Raw genomic sequence first — 13,700 nt, 5'->3', positions numbered from 1 at the left:
ATATTTCCACCTGCAATGGAGTTCTTGCTTTGCAATGCATTAGAGACTATTTAACATCTAAAAAGTACAATCTGTTACAAAAAAAAGCATCACTTATGACCTAATCATAAAGCCATCTTTTTACCCTCCTTCAGAAGTTTTTTTTTTTTAAATATATATTTTGGTCAGGAATTGAGTGAGATTTTAACATTATTAGGCAAGGAAGAAGATGGCGGCTGACTGAGGAGTTCAGTCGTGAGCTCCTTGCCTAAGGGAGTGGTAATGCAGACGTCTCCCACCTGGCTGATGATGAGGTTCGGGGGTTTGGTTTAGCCACTACACTACACTACGGAAAAGGGGTCATCGAAAACTTCTGATAGAAAGACCGGCAGATGGCGGATGGCAGATAAGCATAATGGCAAAGACTTTACCTCGACTTTCCTCGACGCTCTGAATGCCCAGAGATACACCTGACCTCAGACCTCGGTACTCAGCAATGCAGCGCAACTCATCTCATCCCATACCCAGCCGCCTGAACTCTACCCTCTGTTCTGGTGCCCTTTGCAAAAAAATAAAAAATAATAATTACCGGGGCCGCTGGAAGCCTCGACATTGGTGAGAGACATGTGCGCCCCTCGGTGCCCTTCGTGAGAATCACTGCTGTCGCTGGCCGCTTCGACATTGGTGAGATATCTGTGCTCTCTCTCTGTGCTCCTGCTCTGTGCCCTGCACAAGCTGCCTCCCCCCTGACGCCCGACCAAGGAGATAGTAAGTACTCCGGAGCGAAGACAAAGCTGCGCCTCCATACTGTTGAAAACTGACCTGTAACGGGCTAAGCGGGTCCAGGTCCGGGGACACACTCTTACTTCCTTCCTCCTCCGCTCCGCTCCGCTCTACACTCTGAGCTCTGTCTACGGACTTCGGGCGGCGGCACATTAGACACGAGACAAGCAGCAGTACCGCCGGACGCCACCCGGAGCACCATGAGGGGACTGAGGGTTTGTGTTTCCCGAGGATTACAGCTCGGTTTGAGGCTGTAATAATAGCAGCGGCTACAGGGGAGACAAAAGCTAATAGTCCCCTGTAAGGCTCTAAAAGGCCAAACATTGTGGGAAAAGGGGAGGCGAGCTGAGACAGGCTAAGGACACGGGCACCATTAGGACGCAAACCTTAGTCATCCGACATCATTCATTAGTGTAGATTGCGCAAAGCTACACATAAGTGAAAAAGAGCACAAAAGTGTAAAAGCAAGGTACCACATAGCACAGCGGTAAGGCGGTAAAGTAACAAGGCAGGAGGCAAGAGGTCAAAAGTAAAAAAAGGCAAGAGTCTAGAGGCAAGAGGTGAAAGGTAAAAGCAACAATGGCGGCCGCAAACGTCCGAAAATTTCGGATTCGGGGCTTTATTGGAGTGACTCCATTCTCCTCCAATGGCTAGCCTCCGTTTAGGAAGCCAGCCAATGGAGGAGAATGGAGGAGAGAGGCGGGTTCCAAGCCCCCTAACTCCAAAACATAAAATCTTCGGGACTCCGCCATCACTGCTTTGCAGTGCAACGGTCCCTCGACCTAAAAAAACAGAGGTTGCCTTACATAAATAAATTACAATAAACGTTAACATGAGAGGGCTCCTATAGGGACAAACGTTGGAAGATGCAATTTAAAAAGACGACAGTAAGTAAGGTCTAATAATTCTGTCAGCTTCCCAACCTACTGGCTGTCTTTCAATAAAAAGCAGTACTTGACTGCTTCTTGGACTGTTCTTCAGTTGGCTATGATGAAACCAGACTCAGTATTTGATGGTAAAGGTGGTAAAAAGGAAATGTGGTACCGAGTAGAGTGTTGGCAAGTTGGATACATGCATGACAGGACAGCTGACCATCATTGGTAGAACTGGTGCCGAGTCACGCAAGACTCATTTTTGAGGTATTGAGGAAAAGTGGGAGTTTGTCTTAACAAAATTGGTCTATTTTTCCTGCAAGTGTTTTGACTAGAAATACAATAGCAACAGCTATTTTGTTTGTTACGTTTGTAGAACCTATATTCAAGGAATTAGTGGAGTAAGATGAGATTAGGGATGCCGATGAACTTCTTTGAGGGCTCAGGTTGTGCAAACGAGTGTCAGTTATTGGGCTTATGGAATCTGGATACGAAGAATTGGCTGAGCCAGGTGAAATTGAGAGGTCAGGTAAGATTCTTGAGGGGAGCAGATTATTCACTGGGGTGTCATTACTAGTCTGGTGTTGTTAATCAGCCTCCTTTTGATGGAGCATTCATTGAATTAGGGTTCTACGAATCGTCTTATCTGGCGTGACCTGATTCTCTGTTGCAGATAGATTGCTTGTGATTTGTCTGCCGTAGTGGATTCTCCCTTATTGAGTATTGGAAAAAGGCGAAGACTTATTAGCTAAATTGGCTTTTACCTAAGTGGGCTTGATTTCATTATGATTAGATTTGTTTGTTCAACTTCAATAATTATTTTAAGTGACACATACTGATTGAATATGCTACTTACCAGTATGCATCTGTTCTTGGCATGTAGGGCTGCTGACATTCATATCTATAGCATAGATCGCCGCCTAGTGTTGGGTCCGGATGATTGCACATTGTTGTCCTGGAAGAGTCTTCGAAGTATCACGAGATAGGTGGCTCCTCCCCTGGACTACAGTGCGCATGGGCATCGACTCCATCCTCAGATTGTTTTTAGCCATTGTGGCAAAGATGGAGTGTAATAGTGTAAGCGATGGCCATGCTTAAGAGTAAATGCAAGAAAATCTGCAGCCGCTACAGGCGCCGGGGAGGAGGGCGGGCGATATGAATGTCAGCAGCCCTACATGCCAAGAACAGATGCATACTGGTAAGTAGCATATTCAGTTCGAGGCATGTGGGCTGCTGAATTCATATCTATAGCATAGAATACATAGCAGTCCCCCCATTAACGGCGGCCGCCTGTGCCAGCTGCAGAAGTCTGAAAAAGTGTTTTAAGAACAGCCTGTCCTACAGCTGCCTGCTGTTTGGAGTGCACATCTACACAGTAATGTTTAGTAAATGTATGTGGTGTAGACCATGTGGCTGCTCTACAAATATCTTCCAAAGGAATATTACCCAGGAACGCCATGGAGGCCCCCAACTTGCGGGTGGAGTGGGCTCTGGGGGGGACCGTTAAAGTGCGCTTAGCCTTGTGATAGCAAATTTGAATACACTTAACGATCCACCTGGCTATCCCTGCTTTGGAAATGGGGTTGCCTTTGTGCTGGGCTGAGAAGGCAACAAAGAGCTGTTGTGTCTTTCTAAAGTCCTTGGTCCTATCAATGTAGTACATCAACGCCCTTTTGACATCAAGAGTGTGGAGCATTCTTTCTGCTACTGTCTCAGGGTTCTGAAAGAATGCGGGCAGTTCGATGGTTTGATTGACATGAAACTGCGAAACCACCTTAGGAAGGAATTTAGGGTTAGTGCGCAGCACCACCCTGTTGGAATGAATTTGAATAAATGGCTCTTGTACAGTGAGCGCCTGTAGCTCACTAACACATCGTAGAGATGTAATGGCAATGAGAAAAGCCACTTTCCATGTTAAGAACTGAATCTCACAGGAATGTAGAGGCTCAAAAGGTGGGGCCATCAACCTGGTGAGGACCACGTTGAGGTTCCACACAGGAGCTGGCGGGGTCCTGGGAGGGATGACCCGCTTCAGCCCTTCTAGGAAGGCTTTAATGGCAGGCACCCTGAAAACAGAGAGATGCTGCCTGTTTTGGAGATAAGCCGCTATGGCGGATAAGTGTATCCGAATGGAAGCATACGCTAGATTGCATTTGTAAAGATGTAACAAATAGCAGATGATATTAGGAATGGATGCATCTAGCGGGTTGATGTTGTGTTCTGTACAATAAATGACAAACCACTTCCATTTCGCTGCATAGCAAGCTCTGGTAGTGGGTTTTCTTGCCTCCCGGATGATGTCCATGCATTCAGGAGGCAAATCAAGGTAGCCAAATTCTAAGACCTCAGGAGCCAGATGACCAGATTGAGCTGTTGCGGATCTGGATGCTGAATGTCGCCATGGTTCTGCGTCAAGAGCCTGGGTGTGAGGTGCAGCCTTTGATGCGTTACCACGGAGAGTTCTAGAAACGTGGTGTACCATGGTTGGCGTGCCCACGTTGGAGCAACCAGGATGAGTGTCATCGAGTGCTGCTTTAGCTTTCTTGCCACCAGCGGTATCAGAGGTGCTGGTGGAAAAGCGTACGCAAATCTGCCTGACCAGTTCAGCCATATCGCATTGCCCTGCGACTATGGGTGAGGGAACCTGGCGGCGAAGCTTTGGCATTTTGCGTTTTCCCTTGTGGCAAACAGGTCTATCTCTGGATGACCGCACTGCTGGAAGTACGGGGGGAGTACTGATGGATGCAACTCCCACTCGTGCATCTGGTGGCTGTACCTGCTGAGCAGATCCGCCATCTGATTGTCCTTGCCCGGGAGGTGTTCCGCCATGAGGAAGATGTTCCTCTGAATGGCCCACTTCCACATGCTCTGAGCCAGATGAGACAACTGTGGAGAGTGTGTACCTCCCTGCTTTTGGATGTAGTACATGGCCGTCATGTTGTCCGTCCGGATCAACACGACTTTGTTGCACAGATGTACTTTGAAGGACTTGAGTGCCATGAAGATTGCCATCAGTTCTAGGTAGTTGATGTGCATCTTCTTTTGCTGCGTCGACCATAGTCCCTGCACCGTGTAATGGAGCACATGAGCTCCCCATCCCTGGAGAGATGCGTCCGTCGTCAGGATAATCTGTGGCACAGGCTCTTGGAACGGTCGGCCCTTGCAAAGGTTGTGTGGAGTCCACCAATGCAGAGAGTTGTATGCCCGACCGGTCACCAACACCAGGTCGTTCAACTGTCCTTGAGCCTGAGTCCACTGATGTGCCAAGCATTCTTGGAGCGGACGCATATGCAACCTTGCGTGCGGGACTATGAAGATGCAGGAGGCCATCATGCCTATCAACTGCATGAACACTCTCGCTGGAAGTGAGTGTTGCGGTCTGAACTTTTGGATTAGCGACTGGATGTTGTCGATCCTCACTGAAATTGGCTGAGCCGTGGCTGCCAGAGTATCTATAGTCGCGCCCAGATACTGCCACACATGGGCTGGCTGAAGGTGCGACTTCGGATAGTTCAGTGAGAAGCCCAGACCGTGAAGAAGGTGAATGGTGTGGGACATATCGGCGGCGCACTGCTGGGCTGACTTTGCCTGAACCAGCCAGTCGTCCAGATAAGGATAGACATGGACGTTTTGTCTCCTGAGGTGCGCCGCCACTGTCGCCAGACATTTCGTGAACACTCTGGGGGCTGTGGTCACCCCGAAAGGAAGGACCTTGAATTGGTAATGCCGATTCTGAATGGTGAACCTGAGGTATTTCCTGTGGGATGGATGGAGTGGGATGTGAAAGTAAGCATCCTTGAGATCCAAGGTTGCGAGGAAGTCTCCCTGATTGAGCAATGGAAGAACCTGCTGCAGTGTTCGCATGTGGAAGTGTTCTGAGAGAATGTACTGGTTTAGGGGCCTTAGGTCCAGAATAGGTCTGAGGGACCCGTCCTTCTTTGGGATTAAGAAGTACAGGGAATACACCCCTGTGCCTTCTTCCTCCACTGTCACGAGCTCTATCGCGCCTTTTTGCAGCATGACAAGAACCTCCTGCTGCAATAAGTGCAAATGCTCGGTGGACATAGGACGGTGTCTTGGTGGTATGTTGGGTGGAGTGGATGTTAGCTCCAAACAATAGCCGAACTGGATAAGTTTCCTGACCCACCTGTCTGTGGTGATGGATTTCCAGACTGGCAGGAACTGCTTGAGTCTCCCCCCGACAGGTGTTGGATGGTCGGGGGGCAGTGACAGGGAGTCACTGTTTGTTGGTGGCGGAGGAACGGGAGTTGTTGTTGCCCCTGCCTCTGACCTTGGTGCTGTTACCGCGGTATCCTCCTCTACTCTGCTTGGTGTAAGAGGATTGCGCCCCACCTTTGTTGAATTGTGTTTGCTGTGCCATTTGGCCCCTGGAAACACCTCTATTGCCTGAGCGACGGAAAGTGCTCCCTCGAAACTGTTGGGACTGGAGAGCCCCCATGGACTTAGCAGTCTCGGTATCCTTCTTTATTTTTTCCAGGGTGGTATCCACCTCAGGACCAAATAATCTGTCAGGATTTACCGGCTGGTTAAGGATGGTAGTTTGTATTTCCGGCTTAAACCCGGAGATCCTAAGCCATGCTTGACGTCTCAGCATCACACTGGTGTTAATTGCCCTGGCAGCAGTGTCCGCAACATCTAGTGCGCATTTGATGGAAGCGTTGGAGATGAGCTTCCCTTCCTGGATAAGCATCTCCCCTGCCTCTTTATATTGATCTGGTAGATGCTGCAACAGGGTCTCTAGTGTGTCGTAGTGTGCCCTGTCGTATCTAGCCAAGAGTGCCTGCGTGTTAGAGATACGCCAGATATTGGCCGCCTGAGCTGCTACTCTCTTTCCTGATGCCTCCAGCACTTTAGATTCTTTGTCTGGGGGAGGAGCTTCACCGGTGGTCTGCGAATTCGCCCTTTTGCGGGCATTAGAAACCACCAAAGAGTCCAATGCAACTGGCCCTTGATGTAGGTAGGATCGCCAGGTGCCGGTCTGTATTTGTTCTCAATTCTAGGGTTGACTACCCTTGACCGCGTGGGTTCCTTAAAAATGTCCGCAGCATGCTTAAGGACCCCCTTCAGCATTGGAAGAGTCTTTACAGTCTTTTCAGCAGTTGAGAAAGTGTCAAAGAGGAAGTCCACCTCCGCAGGGTCAGCATGCATGTCAACGTCGTGGTTTTTAGCTGCCCTCTCAATCAAGGCATTAAATGCCGCAGAATCCTCAGTGGGAGAGGTCTTGACGTTGTACACTTGAGGGTCATGGACGGTGTGCTGATCCCCTTGGTCACCTGCCACTACCCATGAGTCCTGTTGTTCATCAGGGTCTGTGTTGGCAGGAAAATTGTATTCCTCATCCTGCTCCCCTGCATCCTCTCCATCAGAGTAAGTGGGTGAGGGTGTTGCAATTCTTGGAGTCTGAGGAACTATTGGTTCGACCAAGACCGGTGATTCTGGAGCAGGCCTTTTGCGCTTTAGAGGAATTGTGTATGACTCCAAAGGCTGCGATGCCGTGATTTTCCTTTTGTAAAGCGTAAGCTTTCCGGTGTCGGCATCGATGAAATGCTCGGACTGCTCCTCTAGTAAGGGTGGTCGATGCTTCAAACTCCCAGCCGGGTGAGTCGGCTTCGACACCACAGAGTCCTTGGGCACCGAGCGTGGTGTGAAGGCCTTCGGCGCCACCTTCGGCGGCAACGTGAAGAGGATCGGCGTCGAAGTCTTTGGCGTCGGGACAGCTTGCTTCGGGGTGGAAGGTGTCTTCGGTTCCGACGCTGAAGCCTTGTCCCTAATTCGCTTGAGGGAGTCAGAGACCTGCTTCATAAAGGAAGCGGACGGTTTCGTCGACCCGACAGTTGACCTCGGTCCACCCCCAGGGGAAGACCAGAGTGTCGATGACTTCGGCTTTTCTGATCGAGGCGTAGAAGCATCCTTCTTAGGGGCGCTACGATCCCTGTCCGTGGCCGCAGACGTCGACTGTTTCGGATCGGCGGCCTTGACTACTGGCGTCGGGGTCCCAGTCTTCGGCTCGACGCCCTTGCCTGACTTTGGCTCGACGGCCTTTTTGGACTTCGGCTCGACGGCCTTGCTCGACTCCGAGTCGACGGCCTTTTTTGTTTTCGGCTCGACGACCTTGACCACTTTCGGCACCTTGACCGGGTCGATAGCTTTCTTCGGCTTCGATTGCCCCGACACCTCGGAAGACGATGGCGCCGATGGGAGAGCAGACGTCTTCGGTTTCGATGGCGCCTCGACCATCTTTGTTTTTGTCGACACCGATGGTTTCAGTTTCGGTTTCGTTTTCGACAATGGCGGCTCTGCTGAAGTGTCCGTAGCCGGGCCGGAAGGCGGGCCGTGGATTCTGGTAAAAGGTCTTGGGTAAGGCCATGTGGCGATCCCTCGACCTGAGCCTTCGTAATTGTTCGAACGGGGCATAGCTCGTCCTCTGAGCTATCTTCCATGGCCCCATAGGCCTCATCGTCGTCTCCTACCTCGTCGACGACGACTTCTACGTCTTGGCCCTCGACATCCGCTTCGTAGTCGTATTCGATGTCCACCGTTGGAGGTGAAATCTGCATCTGAACCTGTTGTCCGTCTGCTTCTTCGCCGAAGATGTCCACCGGTGCCGAGCGCCGGGCATCGAGGCGCGCCACGCGCCGAAGCCGAATCGTCTTCTTCGAACGAAACCTGGAACAGGCCATACAGCTGGCTTCGTCGTGGTCCGGCGACAGGCACTTGTTGCACACTGGATGGACGTCAATGTGGGGATACTTCGATCCACACACGGGACAGTTCTTGAACGGACTCCGTTCCATGCCGTCGAAAGTCTTGCTGCGTCGACTGGGCCTCGATCACCGAAGAGTCACAAGACTCCCTGGATATCCGACTCGAACTGAGTTGGAACTGAATCGAGGACCGAACGCAAACAATACCGACGGTTCGAAAAAGGCCTTCGGGCCTCGAAAAAAGTTTGTTGATTCCGAACTGGAGATAACGAAATTACATCCGAACCCAATGGCGGAAAAAAACAATCTGAGGATGGAGTCGATGCCCATGCGCACTGTAGTCCAGGGGAGGAGCCACCTATCTCGTGATACTTCGAAGGCTCTTCCAGGACAACAATGTGCAATCATCCGGACCCAACACTAGGCGGCGATCTATGCTATAGATATGAATGTCAGCAGCCCACATGCCTCGAACATACGGTTAGAATTCATCATTTGAGGCCCTTAATAGTAAGTCATTTGAGGGCTCATCTATTAGGCAGGCATCTGTTAAAATTTCAATTTCATCCGAGTGACCCTTTTTTTGCCCTTGGTCTTTACTCGAAATAAGATATGATTCTTCAAAATGTTTTGCTAAGTGGTCATTCAAATTACATCGATATTGGTTTGCTGTGGGTGTACGGTATTGCTGACTTCAGCAGACGTCAGAGGAGTGGTGGTCGTCGATGAAGGATGAGATTTTCCTAAGTTTTGCTTCCCTTGTTAAAGTTGTAAAAAAAATTTAAGCGACTACGTCGTCCAATCTAGACAGGTTAGATAAGTAAAATTCCTACTCCTCTAGTAAATTAGTGTTATCAAAGGAGCTAGCAAGAGAATCATATAGTGATGGATGGTTGATTGCTGTATAGGGTCTGCTTCATCTTCCTCTATCTAAAGGTCGACTCCATATATGGAGTTGGTTTCCACATAGCTGGTGAATACGTTTGCATTGTCGGAAACCCTGCTAATTGCAGCCATTGTCGTGATCGTGTGCAGAATTGTAGAAGGTAGAGGGGAAAGCCTTGAAATAGGATTCTTGGATTCCATCAAGTGTGGATGAGTAGGCAAATGGGGCTGAACAAGACGAATGTTGAGGCTACGATTGGTGCTTCCCGTAAAAGTGGATCCTGTCTGAAAACAGTCTCGGATAGAGGGTTGCTTTGTCACTGCTGGGGTAAATAGTCGTGAAATCTGACAAAGAGGCAAAGAAAGTTGGTCCATCATTTCATGAGTTGCTTAGCTGGAAAGATGCATTAAGAGTTGTAGAAGTCGGTCTGGCATCCGGTGTCCGATTTAGTGAGGTCTCCGAGTTAGTATTCCCGACTTTCTTGGTTTTAGGATTTTTTTTATTATACTTTTGTTTGACCTTGTTTTCATGGTGGCGTAAAGAATAGATGGTATGCGCCAGGAGCCTCCCCTAGAAATCAACAGCTGGAAGGTGGTTCATACAGTAGGAAATTATGGATCAAAAACTTGCCAGCTTTGAATAACTGGGCAGCTGCCATCATGTGAAGTTAATTGCGATGGAGAACAGCAGATCAGCCACTCAAAGCTGCCTTTTACCCTGTACAACATCTCTGCCTGTGCCACCACACACCACAACTCACCCACACCATATGTCCCACCGTAACCTCACTGTCTGTACCTGAGAATATTGCCCCAGGTCAACCGTGCAGCTGGTGAACCTACAATGTGCACTGGTCGTTGCACTGAATCCCAGCTGCAGGAGACTAGCAGGCTTGTTGCTCTTGAGGGGCCAGATAGTGGCAGGTGATTGGTGTCACCCGGGCCTCTAAAAACAGAGGCAATAGTCTACTCAAACTGGGAAAGGGCTCAGGACCCAGCCCTAACACCTGAAATCTGACAGACAGAAGTCGGAGAGTGGGGCCAAACATCAAGGTGGTGGCGGAAGCCGAGGACACATGTAAGCTGGGGGTTGACAGTAAAACCAAGAACGGAGCAGATGGCTGGAGCAGTAAGCAGTGAAGTGGCTGCGGGCTGGCAAAAGCTGCCGAACTGGGCCGACAAGATAAAAGCAATGGGTGTGGAAGGCGCAGTACCTGGGCGCTTAGCACTCAAGGTCACCACCTACAGAAGGCATAGAGGCACAGGGCCGAACTGGGAACAGCAACCAGCCCTGGCTGATTGCTGCTAGACCGCCCATAGGAGCGGGGGCTAGTAAGAAGTACCAATCCCACTTTTGTTACGAGGCCGATATTGCTACAAAACCAGTCCCCGATTGCAAAACCCCCCCTGGAGAAACGCCCAGGGCCCGCTACGGCCAGTCCGGCGCTGCACAAGCATGAGAATGACAAACTAGGTCTATGTGTATTGAATTTGAACATTTACTTTTTGTTTTAAAGAGGACACCGGTATATAACCACCTGCTTTAAAAAATATTGCCACTGTGCAAGTGGTGAACATTCAGAAAGAGATAGAAAGCATGCAAATTCTGTCAGTTAATGATTGTATCCTGTGGTTGTTCTAAGATGCATTCAATAAGACATTTGAAGCAAGATATGTGGAGTAAAACATAGCGCAGGCTTGAAGAGTTAGTGGAAGACAGTACTCCCTTTAAAAAAGTGGTATTTTATGGTGCTAATCGTAAGACTTACCTCCTATTTAGAACTTACATTTTTAACTGAGATGTCAAATGCATGCCAGTTTTCACAGTATCTACATAAAATAAAATTACGACCACTAATTTGAATAGATATTGTTCACGTGGTTATTGTTTACCCCGAAACATTAACGTGCTTACGGCCCTCATGAACCCACACTCAACACTCTTGTAAATCATAGTTTAAAAACTGAAAAGGGGACATTTACCTGAAAAATTAACAAAGCGCACTGGCCCAAAAACAAACAATTAAGAATGCAGGTTAGCCTTGGCCTAGCAAGACAAGTGATCCACTGAAGTGTAGAGGTACTCGAAAAGGTGTACCACACCAAGTTTATGCGGTGCTGTGGATCATTAGTCTGTAGTCTCTAATAATCTGGATTATAGCGCTCTAAAAAAAAACTGATAGTGTACTGCACTACCCGTGCGGGTAACCCCTTCAGCAAAACACATAGGGGAAGTAAGGGCTTTACAAATACTACAACAAAATTTACAACCAACGATAGCCTGCGGCAGGGTAGTTATCCAGTGTTCTGTATAAGAGCTGATAAAGCCATTCAGTAAGGCCAAACTGCAGAGTTTATCACAAAAATTACAGAAGAAATAACCTATCCTTAAAGAAGCAATAGCAAAACTTGTGTTAGGTTACAATGCGGTTTCCAACTTCTTGTTTCAACTGTATACCAAAAGAAGGGATTTTGCATTTAAAGAGCCTCTTTTTGTTTCATTGCCAATAAAAGCTCTGTACATTCATCAGTTTGAACCATGAATATGTTGGCTGTCCCATTTACTTCTTTCTCATTTCTAGCCGGAGCTGCTGAAATAAGGGCATTTGTGTCTGTTTCAACGTCCGAGCCCAGGGGGTTCAAGCTCATTCAATAGGGATTCAAGTTGCACCTCAATGAGGCGACTCAACAGAAGGATACAAGAAGCATATGCGATGAAATAGGGCTTGCATTTACGAGAGTTTGAGCTATTGGCATTGTAAATGACAATGCCTTTTATTTATGTTTTGTTTTTAAAACATAAATAAAATGCATTGTCATTTACAATGCAAATAGTTTAAAGTTGCTTAAATGCGAGACCTATTGCATTGCAAATACTTGCCTGTTGATGTACCGCGCCCACCTGCCATGTTCTTTGAAAATCCCCGAATCAAAAAACAGGTCATCTGACTGTGAGAGGGATGGGCGGAAAATAAAGCGAGGAGGTCGTATAGGCTGTGAATGATGGCTGAATTTATTGTCAGAACATAAAGAAAGTAGAATCAGGAATGTAACTGTACACGGTGTGATGATTGGGAAAAGGAAACCGCTGTCGTCGCTGAGATTTGTTGGTTGTGGCTTTTCCTCATCTTCTCCTCCGATGGATGGTGACACCGTCCCGGGTAGACAGAAGGAGAAAGATGTGGTTAGATGCGGCTGTCCTGTTTTAAGGCAGGACACATGGAGTGTGAACCATGCTGCCACCGTGGATACAATAGGAGAAAGTAGATTATGAGCAATGAAACAGAAGGGGGGAAAAGGGTCAAGGAAAGTAGCCCGGCATGACCACAGGCAGGCATCGTCAGGACTGAGGGAAGACAAAAAGGAAAAGAAACCATAAAAGGAACAACAACAAAAAAGTCGGTCTATTAGTTCGCCGGGGTTTGGTTTATCTCGTCCCCCTCCTTTTATCAGGAGAATGACTTCCACTCAGCCTTTGTGCAATCGGTAAGGTTCATGTGGTTTGCTACAGATAAGGAACTCAGGGTGTTGGCGAAAACGTGAGGGGAAGTGACAAAATGGTGTTAAAGAAAGAAACACCCGCACCGTGCCCTTTGAGTCCCTGGGACTCGCCACCCCCTCCCTTCCCAAATATCAGTGACATCGGCCCCGCTCCACGTACCGCGGGGGCCGCAGCTCTCCTGAGCTACGGCGGCGTTTTAGCGTCCTCAGGGGGAGTCCACCAATCCTCTGTCCACTCCTCCCGCTCAGCGTCTTCTCTCTCCTCGCGTCATTGGGGTGCCTCGTCTGCTTCTCGTCCTGGGTCCCAAACCGACACGTCTGCTTCTCGTCCTCAGGTCCAGGTCAGCCAGTCTGCTTCTTGTCCTGGCTCTTCCGGGGTGCTTCGTTCTGGTCTCTCCGTCTCCCGAATGTGCACACCTCGGCGTCTTCCGGGATCTCCATTTCTGCAACTGACTCCGCTCCTGGTGCTCACGTAGCGTCATTCCATTGGCTGTGGCTAAGAAGAGGGCGTTCCTCGTCCTGCAGGGGAAAGGGGCCGAAAGGCGTTAACTCTTTCCGAGCTTCTTACGAACCTTTATTAGTTTGTCCCTGCATCGTAAATGGTCTTATCGGGTGGACGCCCGGCTCCTTCTCACACTGACCGAAGCCCCTCAATTCCCTCGGAGCACTGCACGATTGTGCTTTCTTCTGTAACTAGGTGACAAACACTGCTTGGTACAGAGGGTGGCAGCGGGTAAACTGCTCTCAGTACTTTGTGCTAAAAACATTGAAAAAGCCTAAGCTCTAAAGTTTCATTGACGGACAATCACCACTGCGCATCAGACACATCTGCCTTTCCGGTGAGAATGGACCCGGCAACTATCTGTATCAATGCCATACAAAAAGGCAACATGCCCTGCTTTGTGACTCTACCGCTCTGTAATAAAGAACGCGTCGTGAGTAAGATGTCAGCTCT

At 48.9% G+C, this 13,700-nt stretch overlaps 1 protein-coding gene across 4 annotated transcripts in view; it reads right to left on the bottom strand.

The window, feature by feature from the left end:
• The window catches only part of DSN1 (DSN1 component of MIS12 kinetochore complex), a 293,642-nt gene that overhangs the window by 117,182 nt on the left and 162,760 nt on the right, over window positions 1-13,700 (bottom strand). The gene's annotated exons all lie outside the window — the stretch shown is intronic.

This window comes from Lissotriton helveticus, chromosome 1_1 (assembly GCF_964261635.1).
Source record: "Lissotriton helveticus chromosome 1_1, aLisHel1.1, whole genome shotgun sequence".
Taxonomy (NCBI): Eukaryota; Metazoa; Chordata; class Amphibia; order Caudata; family Salamandridae; genus Lissotriton; species Lissotriton helveticus.
Note: the sequence above shows the minus strand (reverse complement) of the source record. Positions and strands in the feature narration are given on the sequence as shown.